At 46.5% G+C, this 13,151-nt stretch overlaps 1 protein-coding gene across 2 annotated transcripts in view; it reads left to right on the top strand.

The window, feature by feature from the left end:
• Positions 1-13,151, top strand: part of LOC309362043 (uncharacterized protein) — a 50,800-nt gene that overhangs the window by 9,385 nt on the left and 28,264 nt on the right. The window lies entirely within an intron of this gene.

Here is a 13,151-nt window from a genome sequence, read left to right on the forward strand (position 1 = left end):
CGACTAGGACCTGGGAGACAGGGTTCATATTGCCCTCTTAGCCATTGTTATAACAAAACAAAACAAACTGCTCCTTTTGGGCTATTCTGTAGTTCGGCCCATTTGTGGTAAAAGAACTTTGGGTTTCTTGAAGGGGTGCTTCCCTCAAAAAGGGCAAGCAGGGGTACCTGGACAGGCTGTGGGCTACCTCAACTCTGCTATTTCACTGGAGACATTTATGCCTGGCCTAGCAGGTGATCCTAGGGCTTTGCCCTAGAATTCGTTGGCCTGGAAGCGTTTCCAGCCTGAATAGTGTCCCCATGTGGTCCATGAAGCATTGGTTTCACCGGTTCCTTACATGGTTAGTTTTTGCAGACTATGACAGGGTTTTGCAGATGCCTCCAGAGCTTGCCTCTCCTGCAGGGGATGACTTGCGGACGCCCCAGGTGCCTTCTTCCATAAGGAAGCATCTTTGGAGGCTGCAATCCAGGAGGAGGGCAAAGAGGAGCAGGAATGATAATTCAGACATCACCTTGGACCTCTACAGGGGTCAGGGTGTGGCTGTCCTGCATCTTTAGGGATCATCCTGGATAGCTCAGCTGGTCAGTGCATAGTGCCGGTAATGTCTAGGTTGCAGGATTGGTCCCTATATGGCACAGCTCCATGCTCCCCCATTGTTCTACCTGGACACTTAGGCCCAATGTCGAGGGACTTTTGGTGGTTCCCTCCCTGCGAGGGATGTGACAGGTGCCACGTTTGCAATATGCAAGCGGGAGAAAGCACCTTTGTGTGCCCGCACTGCAGTTTGCTCTGTGCGTTGCAGGACACGGCGCTGCACAGGCTACATTTGCATTGCATTGCGTGAGAGATTTGCATTGGCATTGCACGGTGGTGTGCATTGCACAGAGGGTGTGTGTGCATTGCACAGAGTGTGTTGTTGCATTGCACGGAGTGTGCAGTTGCATTGCACCAAGTGTGTGAGCATTGCACAGAGTGTATAGTTGCATTGAACGGAGGGTGTGTGCAGCGCACAGAGTGTGTTGTTGCATTGTGCAGAGCATGTTGTTGCATTGCACGGATTGTGTAGTTGCTTTGCATGGAGTGCGTGTGCATTGCACAAGGTGTAGTTGCATTGCACAGAGGGTGTTTTTTGCATGGCACAGAGTGTGTAGTTGCATTGCACGGAGTGTGTAGTTGCATTGCACTGAGTGCGTTTTTGCATTGCACGGAGTGTGTAGTTGCATTGCACGGAGTGTGTAGTTGCATTGCACGGAGTGTGTAGTTGCATTGAATGGATTGTAGTTGCATTGCACAGAGTGTAGTTGCATTGCATGGCGTGTAGCTGCATTGCATGGAGCGTAGTTGCATTGCTTGAAGTGCGTTTTGCATTGCACGGAGTGCGTTTTTGCATTGCACAGAGTGTGTAGTTGTGTTGCACAGAGTGTAGTTGCATTGCATGGAGTGTGTGTGTGCTGCACGGAGTGTTTTTTGTTTGTTTGTTTGTTTGTTTGTTTTTTGCATTACACAGAGTGTGTGTCTGAAAAGGAAGCTGGCTCGGCGGCAGCTTTGTCGGAACTTCTTTAGGGGTTCTGGCCAGCGTAAGTATTATGATGGCAGCACAAGATGCCCCCTGCCCATGAGGGGGCTGGAAGCTGGCAAGCAATACCTCAATACCTTTTGCCATATTCCCATTTTATTTGGGGATCCAGATGGATATCGTTGCTAAACATACCACTTGCCTATGGAGAAGCTGTCTGCCTTGAAGGAAGCTATTTTGTAATACTTCCTCTGTGGCAAGTGATGCTTCATCAGATCCGATCTTGCTGGATCACTTAATTAATCTTGCATGCAGAGTGGTTGCCCCAGGTCGCCCCTTCCCTTCCCACTAGGCCAGGCTCCCTGCGGCCTGTGGTCCCCTTACCTTTCTCATGCAATGGTTGCAATTCCTAAATGTTGAAGTCCCCTTGCCTTTCTCATGCAATGGGATCTCATGCAATGGTTGCAATTCCTAAATGTATGCAATAGTAGTTGGCCATGGCAGGATACCTGGAACTTGCACAGGGATTTTCAGGTTCATGCTGATGCTGCTGGATCTTTGCCCGTTGGATGTTTAATTTATTATTAACATTATTTTATTTTATTTATTTATTTATTTATTTATTTATTTATTTCAGGAGCTGCTGGTGTGCAAAGCCATGGCCTCAAGCCCGGTGTGGTGAGGCAATCATGTGACCTAACTTTTTTTTGAGTTTTCCCCATTGTAGTAACAGTTCACATGTGGCCCGAGGAGTTCAGTGAACATCGGATCTGCTTTTGGTCTGATAACCAGGCAGTGGTGAGCGTCTTGGCAAAACGGTCCTCACGCTCTAGCTGAGTCTTTGCCCCTCCACTCACGCTTTTGAGCTGCGCCGCTTAAGGTTTAATATTGTGCTTTCTGCTCCTGATTACGGGATCCTCTAATGATGTCACTGACACTCTATCCCATTTTCAGATGGAGCGCTTCAGATCCTGGGCTCCAGACACTCAGCTACTGCCAGACTTTTCCAGACCACCTGTGGCATTTTGACAACAATTAGTAATTACAGAGAGCAGCAGCTTCCATTTCCCCTTCTGCTTTTAGCTCTTATGGGAAGGCCTGGATGGATTTCTTAGCCTTAAGCTGGCAGTCCTTGGCCATTCAGATGAACTGGCCCCCATCCTCTGAGCAGATCCTGCAGTATTTGGTCCACCTGCTGCAGATTGGGCATGCTGTTATAACTATAAGAATTCTGTCCGCTGCAATGTCTGTTATACTAAAGCTTTAATTTTCAGAGACCCTGGTAAGGTTTGTGGTGTGCAGGGCCTTGGAAGGTTGGAATAGGCTCCAACCTCATAGGACAGTGGGCAGAAAGTCGGTTAATTTTACCTATGCAGTATCTGCAACAAGTTAAAACTTATATGCTGGTAAAAGATCAAGGCGAGTCTCCTTTCAGTATTCCATTGCATTTTGGTGCACTGAGGGTTGGGGTAATGGTTGTTGGAGCTAGCACGGGGCTGAGAGTCTGGAGGCTTATTGCTTCAGGACTTTTCCTTATCTGGCTTTGGAGCTTGTCATTAGAGTTGGGAACTCTAAAACAGACTTAGTGGGCAGGAGTGCCACAATCTGGCTTCCTGTCACAGGTAAGGAGGGCCCTTGCCCAGTTATGGATACCAGAAATATTTGGCTTTTCATTACCGTCCGGAGATTTTCCCGGATCATCTCTGGAACCTTGGCAGCACTTAGTTGTACAGGGAGTAGCTGCATCTGTTGCCCCATCCACTCTGCGGTCATATAAAAAGGCCTGGGCTGACTTTTTATTGTTTAATGGTCAGCCGGTCGATGGGGTACTGACCACCCCCCACTCTACCTCGCAGGTGCTCAAGTATTTGGCCCATCTATTCCAGATGCGATTTCCTTTTTTAGTAGGGCAAATTTTAACAGGGACCCGTGTGGGAAGTTTGTGGTGCGCAGAGCTTTGGAGGGATGGGGGCGTCTCACTCCTTCCAGGCCTCTTCCCAGACGGCCCATTACATTTGAGTTGCTGTCTCAGATGCACGGTAAGTTGCGTGGCATCTGTTGGTCTAAGTTTGAGGCTCGCCTATTTGCTGCAGCCTTCTCATTAGCTTTCTTTGGGGCCCTGAGAGTGGGAGAGGTGGTCCTTTAGCCTAAGAGGGATGGAGGCTCTAGGGGTTTGTTGCTGCAAGATGTGAGTCTATCTATGACAGACCTGCAGCTTAATGTGCGAAATTCAAAAACAGACCAGCTGGGTAGAGGAGCTCTCCTCAGGCTCCCGGCGACTGGGGAAAGTGGCCCTTGCCCGGTAAAGGATCCTAGAAAGTATCTGGCGCTGCGGCCTGAGGGTGAGGGGCCCCTGTTTATTCACGAAAATGGGCACCCGTTGGTACGGCATCAATTCACTAAAGTGTTGCGTAAAGTTATTGCAGCTTGTGGCCTGGCGGCCTCTGAGTTTGCCCCCCACTCCTTCCGGATTGGTGCTGCTACGACGGCTGCCCATTGGGGCTTATCGACAAAGAGGATAAAGAATTCGGGCCAGTGGAGGTCGGATGCATTCAGAGCATATGTGCGGAAATGATGTGTGTTGTGTACTTACATTTCTGCTTTAACCCTAGGTCTGGCCACTATTCGTATCTGGATAGTGGGGCACAGTATTGTGCATTGGGCCGCTGTCAGAGCTCGCCAGTCTGGATTGGGAGATTGCCTGGGCCTTCCGCAGCACGTTCAGGTGTCCTGGATTTGCAGAAGGGGGATGCGCTGGAAGGAATTCTTACCGCTCATGCAAAGGCGTGTTCTCCGGCTTGGCCCTCCTTCGGCGATTGTGGTGCAGCTTGGGGGAAATGATTTGGTTTCCTCTTCTTGCTATGTGCTGCGAATGGCTATTTTACAGGACTTAAGGGATCTGGCGGCTATGGTGCCTGATTCTACACTGATTTGGTCACAGTTGCTGCAATGCCGCATCTGGCGGGGTAGTCCGTGCCCTGCGTCCACCGAGAGAGTTCGGAAGCGGATTAATTCCGCGGTGGGCAAGTTGGTGGTGAGCTGGGGTGGATTGGTGATTCCTCATCCTATGATATCCTTTAGGGCTGCTGATTTACAGGGATGATGGGGTTCATCTTTCTACAGTTGGGAATGGTGTGTGGTTGGATGCGGTGGTGTCCAAGTTGAAGGTGTGGTTTGGTTTGTGAGTGGTTGGCGGCGAGCATAAGGGCTCGGGTGGCGGTTAGGCATTGGTTAAATTGGTTGGTGGAGGGGTATGGATTGGCTGTGCCTACCCCTCCAATGCTGCTGCGGAATGGGAATTCCGTTAAAGGAATTCTGGGGCTTACCATCCCCTTGTCCAAACCCCTGGAATCGGGTGCGGGCCGTGTAAGACCCCAAGGCGCAGGCAGGGAGGAACTGAAGGGCCTGTTTCGCAGCCCCAGTTGCCCTGCTTGTTCCTCCACACTGACTTACGCTGGAATCCGGGAGTCAGTGCTATCCCCCAAGGCGGGGGGGATAGCTAGTCATAACCAATGCCTAAGCAACCATTCACAATCTTGTATGATAATAAAGTTGTGGCCAAAATTATGCCAAAAACCTTAAACAAAAATTATGTGTGATGTGTGAGTTATTGGGGAAGGGATGTTTTGGGGACCTCAGCATGCAACATATGGTTGACATAATATTAGTGCACAGGCAGTGAATTTATTCTGTTTTTGTTGGTTCTGCAATGTTTCCCTATTGTTAACACATTATTGCTGCCTGTCCAGGGGGGCTACGGCAAAACAAAAGCAGGACATAAATAAACCAGTTATGGATTTTGGCAGGAAGTTACAGGATATGCAATGACTGAATGTCAGATGTGCAGCAGGTAAGGGCAGGGCTTCAAAAGAACAACCAGCCACTTAAGAGTGGGCTGCTGATTGCTCCTTTGCTGGCAAAAGGTGTGCTCCCAATGGGCCATAGGAGCATACCTTGCTCAAGGAGTGGAAAGCGGTTTAGAATCAGTATAAACTGCTTCTCCTTCTTAGACTGCTCTTTGAAACCACAGTGTGTGCTCATTTCAACCTCCAGTTTTTGAGGCTTGCAAAGGGCTTCATGAGCCATTTCCCGCTGCTCCTTTCAACCCCTGAAATTAGGCTGACAAAGCCCCTTGCACTGTGATTTCCGAGTTTGGGGATCCCACGCAAGGGATTTTAACAGGTGGGGAGGACAGCCCAGCTGTCAACCCTGTGATATCATAATGTCACAATATGATTGAGAAATAGGTTGCCTCACCTGTCTGTCAAAGCTGGCACCCAGAGTAAAAATCCCCAAATTGATTTATTGCCTCTGCATTTGCTAGTATAATCCTCTGTGTCTTAGAATAATAGAATTGTAGAGTTGGAAGGGACACCTAGTCTAACCCCCCACAATACAGGAATAAATTGGATATCCCAGTGATATTCTGAATATGCAATATATTAGTGTTTTGATGTATTTTGTTATCACTTTGTTGTTTTATTGCTTTGTGTGGTCCCACTTTTTAAAAATGTAAGAAAGAAATCAGAAAAGAATTGCAGCAAATTTTTATTTTAATTAGGACAACCTTGTTGTTATTTTACAATCTTTTGTAAATTTACAAAATTTAACGTACCCATTTCATTATAGGACAGCCCTATTGCAGATCACCATGCCACACTGAAACTTTCTTAAATGATTATTTTATTTACTTATTGTATTTATAAACCAACCAATTTGAAAATACTGTAGTACAGTATTGTACAAAAAAAGAAATAAAAAACTAAATGCTGTTACAACAACAACAACAAGAATACATTAAATCCCTCTGCAAAATCAGCATGAAAAATATCCAAAAATGCTACCCCTAAAAAGTCTGAAACAAAATGTTGATACCATTCTGATTTTGGGTGTTGGCGTGTTCCAAAGTGCAGGTGCTACTTGCACCTGCTCCAGTTAATTCTTAAACAGGCCATGTGAAACCCACACAAATGGTTTATATTTGGATGTTATCCCTGCACTGTTATAAGTAAGAAGCTTTTGTACATTGAAGGGTAAATTTTGTTGCTTTGTGGTAAACCCAAAATAAGGCTGTTATGTCAAAAATAGAAAGGGGGAAAAAATCACAGGTACACCTGCAAAGCCTCTGGCCTTCTGTCTCCTTCCTGAAAATTATGTCAAATACAAAGGGCACATTTCACCGGCTGTCTCACCCTCACAAGGTCTGCTGAAAAGAGTGCAAGGGGCACATGAATAATCAGCTTCCTAAGCATGACACAAATGAAGAGAGTCCTGCTGGATCATATTAGGGACCAATCTAATTTTGTTTCCTAAAGTGGTCAATTGGACAAATCCCTTAAGTAAGGCAAGAAGGCAGTATGTTTGCTTGCTTGTTTGTTTGTTTGTTTGTTGCATTTACGTCTCATCATTTCCCCCAAGGAGCTCATGGAAACATAAATGGTTTTCCCCCTCCTCATTTAAACCACAACAACAACCCTGTGAGGTTAGGCTGAAACACAGTGACTAGGCCCAAGATCACCGAGTGAGCTTAACAGCTGAATAGGGATTTGAACCCTCATCACCCAGGTACCTAGTCTGATACTCTAACCATTACACTGCACTGGCTCTCAACAGCCCCTCTTCCATTGCTGGCCCTACCATTAGGCAACTGCCTCAGGTGGTAGTTGCGGTTATTCCTCCTGAGCCCCCAGCTGTTGCTACATGGCCTCTCCAGGGCTCACTAATCTGGCCTGATGCCTCAGGTGCGGTGGACAATGCTGCCCCACCAAAATAAGATTTAACTGCCAGCCTAGTTGGCTCTGAAATGTGGAATTAGGAGGGGGCACCATCTTGTCCTTCACCTCATGCAGCAACATTTCTGATCTTCAGTAACTGCCACGTGTCATACTGCCTTTGTGGTCAGCTATCATGGCTAATAGCCACTGACAAGTGGAAGCTGCCACACAATATTGCAATATATCCCCTCAGGGACAGGGATTTTTTTTTTCCTGTCAAGGACTGCATTCTTCACAAATTATCTGTCAGGGGCCATGCTGATAGTGGGCAGGGCAGAAGTCAGTGTGTGTGTGGGGTGTGTGTGGCTATCTGTCCTTTTCTCTCCCTTACTCTTTCAGCTTTTCTCTGCCATCCTACACTCCACTTTACCTTCATTGAAACTGGGGCAGGCCCACCAATAAAGTGGGTTGAAGCACCTACCTCAGTTGGTGGAAAAACAAAGGACGTTTTCCCACCTGCCCCACTGCTCCCACCAGTGCCAGAAACTCCCCCCCCCTTCTTCTAGTGAGAGGGAGGCATTCTGGTGCAGTGTTGCCCCTCATCTTCCCCCCTCCTGTATCACTCTAACAACTACATCACAGAGGCTGTCTTCTGGCAACTAAATTCATAATCGGATGTAGCATTTTTTAAAGCATTTGATAGCAATGAGGAAGACAAATATAAAAAGCAACCTCCCCTGCCCCCTGTGCTGAGTGAATGTTCCATAAAGAAAATTTCTTTTTAGATAGAGAAATTGGCTATGTGAGCAAAAGGTTCCTAGCAGAGCCAACTTAAATGCCCCTTTCCTCATTGTTTGTTTGTTTATGTATCTTTCTGGGCCAGAGAGCTATATCTTCAGTACAATGGTAACCGTAGTGTTGAATTCAGGGAGTGTTCCTGTAAAATATCGCACCAAAGGAGACTCAGGAAACACTGATGATGCAGGCACTTTATTTAGAGTTAACTTTATCTCTCTTTTTACTGGCAGAGTTCCAGGTCCCTTAACACAATTGCATGATCACATGCCGAAGCTGAACTTTGGAGCACCTTTATATGAAGGTTTAAAATTACTCCAGCCAGGGTTGGCATCAGTTTTGAGAGGTCCCCTGGTGTCAGGGAGGGACCATGAGCAGTGCCTAAGATGGGGCAGGCACTGGGAATCATAATCTGTAGGGCAAGCCAGTGGTCAGGGACTGAGGAGCAAATCACAGGCAGGATCAAAAAAGCAGCAGAAAGCTAGGACTAAAATAAAAATAACCAAGGATGGAATCCCAAGCCCAGGAGCCAAATATAGCCCTCTAGTTCTTTCTGCTTAGTCCTTAGTTAACTCTAGTTGTGGGCAGGGTTGGTGAGGTATCACAGGTCCCATTTAACACCCCACTGCCCCCAGGCTGCCATGCTAAGCATCCTCAGGCTGCTGTATCTATCCACCCTTTCAATTCCTTTTCTGATTAGAGCATTTACTTTTACAGGCAGGCTCACTGATGTGCGTGGGACGCAGGTGGCGCTGTGGGTTAAAGCCTCAGTGCCTAGGACTTGCCGATCGAAAGGTCGGCGGTTCGAATCCCTGCGGCGGGGTGCGCTCCCGCTGCTCGGTCCCAGCGCCTGCCAACCTAGCAGTTTGAAAGCACCTCCGGGTGCAAGTAGATAAATAGGGACCGCTTACCAGCGGGAAGGTAAACGGCGTTTCCGTGTGCGGCTCTGGCTCACCAGAGCAGCGATGTCACGCTGGCCACGTGACCCGGAAGTGTCTCCGGACAGCGCTGGCCCCTGGCCTCTTGAGTGAGATGGGCGCACAACCCCAGAGTCTGTCAAGACTGGCCCGTACGGGCAGGGGTACCTTTACCTTTACCTTTTACCTTCACTGATGTGCCACCTGTGAGTGCAGGAGTGCCCCTGAGTTGCCTCTCACTGCTCAGAAAGCCTCTGAGCCCCATCTCCCCTTTCTCTGTGTGACAGCTCACCTGCAGAAAGGTTCTGCTGAATTTGAAAGCCTGTCACAATTTTGTGACCTTTTGGTCTGTCCTAATAAAAATTATTTGCCCAACAGGGGAGTTGGGAATTTTTTTCTCAAGCTGACATTAATACCACAGTCCCTTTGAGGGTTAATAAAAAGATTCTAAAAGTGTCTGTCCATACAGTGATTTTATGTGTTTATCAGTAAATAAATAGCCTTGGATTGTTTCTCAGTGCCATGCCATTGCAGGCTTTAGGAACCTGCTGCTGTTGTTTTTGTTTATATCAAGTGAATCTATGGTTTATGCTCAGTTACAGACCTTTACTTAAGTCAATTAATTTTCTCTCCCTAAAACAATACATTCATATGCTTTGTTAAAGAAAGCTGGAGCTAGACAGGGTTAAAAGCAGTTACACACACACATATATTTCTTTCCCCCCAATATTGGATTTTGGTCAAATACATTTTCAGATTTTTTGAAGCTTTAGGGGGAAAACAATGAACCTGTTTACTGGAATAAAAAGGTGGGAATTGTATACCACACATTATAACACACAACTCCTTTCTAACAACCTTCCTTTTTCTTGGGGGGAAAAGAACATTATACAGTAATATTGTCTGCATCCCAAATGTATTTGAATGCTCCACCTTGTGGCAGTTTGGAACAAGTGCAACTATACTCCATTCATCAACTTCCCTGCTGAGACTCGTGTATGAATTCAAGTCTCTGTAGCCCAAGCATAGGAGCCAGTTCCTGGGGGTGAGGTTCCTTTGGCCCCGCCAATAAAATATTTGGGGGGGGCGGGTCCCTGCAGAGTTGATGGGCATTGCCATTCAAATGGGGGGGATGCACCACATCTTGTGATCGATTATGTGGGGCAGGGCTTATCTGCAGCCCAATATTTTATTCAAGTTGGCAACCCTGAAACCAAGACTTGCTTTTCTATATGAGTATAGAATTTTGAATTTCTTATTCAAATGTGTGTTGCTGAAGTCAATGAGGTATGAACATTGCCTGCATAAAGTAGCTGTAAGAAATATTTCATCCAATGAAATCAATGTACAATAGATTGAGGACAAACAGGGAAATTCCTTCATACAACACATAAACCTGCCCAGATCATCAGAAGAAACCCTCTTGGCAGTGCCACCACCCTTCATAGTTCAAAGGGTGAGAGAGAAAATTCAATTCAATTTGCATTTGAATGAGAACCTACCTAATTTACACTCACTGACAGATAGCTGAAAACCAAAATGCAGCTATCTATCAAAATTCGAACTTATCCAAATGTTGTGATGCATTTTGTCCATCCCTGGATCATGGGCATAGCCAAGGGTGTGTGTGGAGGGGCAGCTCCCCCCTTCAAGTAAAGCAATAGAAATACTTAACTAAGTGACCAATCATGTCGGTTCTGCCCCCCCCAACAAAAGTCTGCCCATGCTCTGAATGGCTTCCCCATTTACTTCGATGAACCTGATTGCTCTGAGTGGACTGAAGTAAAGGTAAAGGGACCCCTGACTATTAGGTCCAGTCGTGACCGATTCTGAGGTTGCGGCGCTCATCTCGCTTTATTGGCCGAGGGAGCCGGCATACAGCTTCCGGGTCATGTGGCCAGCATGACTAAGCCGCTTCTGGCGAACCAGAGCAGTGCTCAGAAACACTGTTTACCTTCCCACTGGAGTGGTACCTATTTATCTACTTGCACTTTGATGTGCTTTTGAACTGCTAGGTTGGCAGGAGCAGGGACCGAGCAGCGGGAGCTCACCCCGTTGCGGGGATTCGAACTGCCGACCTCCTGATCGGCAAGTCCTAGGCTCTGTGGTTTAACCCTCCGCTCTGAGCCCAGCCTTGGCTGGGGAGGGCGGGGTATAAATAAATATTATTATTATTATTATTATTATTATTATTATTATTATTATTCACAGCGCCACCATATGCATATCCAGAACCCCCCCCCCCACACACAAGAAACGCTGTTATTGGAGTACTGGGGTGAACTGATCAGCCCTTATCTTCCACCCAAAAAAATAATATTTGAGACATTCTTGTTTGATGGCTCCTGAGAGCTGGGGACTGGAGCACTGACAACCCCAGGAAGCTATGGCAGCTTTATTTACTTAGTGCGGAGAGAAATATTACGGCTAGGAAACAATTATCGCATTGAAATATCATTCCCTCTGTTTGCCTTTTCATTGCCCTCTCATGCAATATTGAGTTACTAATTAATGTGGCATGGCACTGTACTGGATTAGAGGCAATCGTTTTTCTATGGTATTCTTTAAGTTGCATTATTAAAGATCACTATAAGGAGTGCTAACCTTGAGGGTTTCACCTGGCTTTTAACTAGCAGAGCTGTTGACATGCTACATTCAATGAGTGTTCAAGCTATGCAGAAATGGATGAGCTGTACATTCATTCAGTTATTCATGTGTAACATTCAATGAAGGTACAGTCTGTATACACTATGGCTGAGCTACACAAATAAAAAAAATTACACTCACATAAACGCTTGTACATGTGGAGAGACACCTTCTTACTCAGTTCAGTGTAATGGTGTGAACAAACCCAAATCCAATCATCAGATAGGAAACTTGGCAAATAGGAAAGTTGCTTTTCGTAGTTCCTCACATAATATATGTCCTACTCAGCTCCTGTATGGTGAGAAGTTCAAGGGACATGTGAGGTGTGCTAAGAAGAGCTTGGTCAACAGGCAGGTTTTGGAACAGAATAGGGTGACCAAGACGATCAAGTGGGGTGGGGCATCTAGCATAGGAGGATAGAGCAAAAACATTTGAGACTTTTAGTTTGTGAGTGGGGTGGGAGAGATGACAAATTATGTGTGATGTACAGAAAGGGAATAGAGATAACTTTTTCTTCTATCCCTTAACCCAGGAACTTTGTAACTGATTGGCAATAGAACAGATACCACCATGAACGGGTCTCCCCATGTTCAAATCACCTTGTTAGAATTCCTGCCCCATGATTACAGTCATGGGATTGTTGTCTTTCACATGATGGTGTATGTTTTGACTCCAAAGTGGGAAGTGACAGAGACAGGATGTTTGTTGCTGTGTTCTGTGAAGTGGGACTATTGTCCTTTGTTCTCTCTCTTTGCTGTCTGATGCTAGAGACAGGGGGAGCCATGTTGCAGTGCTCCATGTGTGTTTATATGTAAATAAAGTATATTAGCCAAAATGCTGAGTTGCTGAGGTCTGTTACGCGAACTGCGCAGACTCTGCAGATCCTTAAATGTGCCCGTGTCTGTGGGCATCGGTCACTGTGATGTTTGGGCAGAAGAAAGCTTTTGAAGCTCCCGAACGATCGCCCAGGAGGAGAGAACATGCCAGTTGGGCATGTGTCTCTGCCAGGGTCCTACTTGAGAGTAGGACGAGCTCCTGACACACCTGACATCATAATGATGTCAGGTGTTGGACACCTATCAAAGTTTTCGGCTTACTGTAACTGCCAATCAGCTGATTGTGGGTTAGAGCAACTGCCTTTGAAGATGTGCTTTCAGTTTATTGGTGCTGGGGGGCACACCTTCAAAGAGCCTCCCTATCCATTGGTCAAGGGGAGCTCCTTTGAAGTCTCTGTTGTTGTGCTATTGTGCAGTGCTTTCCGAGCACTCAACAATGATGGTACAATGCTTCCAAAACACCATGCACAGGGCTTGCAAAGTGTCTTGAGCAGTGCTTCTGAAGTATCATCAATCAGTTGCTTGTTGGTGCCTATGGTTCCTTTTCCTGTCTTTGTCCATCTTTAAAAGAATCCCTATACTATATCCCATATCCAGAGCTCGTTGTAAGCAGAACATGGATAGGAAACCTTGTGCCTCACCAGATGCTGTTGGATTCCAGCTCCCGTCAGCTCTAGGCAGAAACGCCTGTGGTGAGGGATGATAGGAGCTGTAGTTCATCAGCATC

This window comes from Podarcis melisellensis, assembly GCF_964234715.1.
Source record: "Podarcis melisellensis genome assembly, chromosome: Z".
In the NCBI taxonomy this organism is placed as follows: domain Eukaryota; kingdom Metazoa; phylum Chordata; class Lepidosauria; order Squamata; family Lacertidae; genus Podarcis; species Podarcis melisellensis.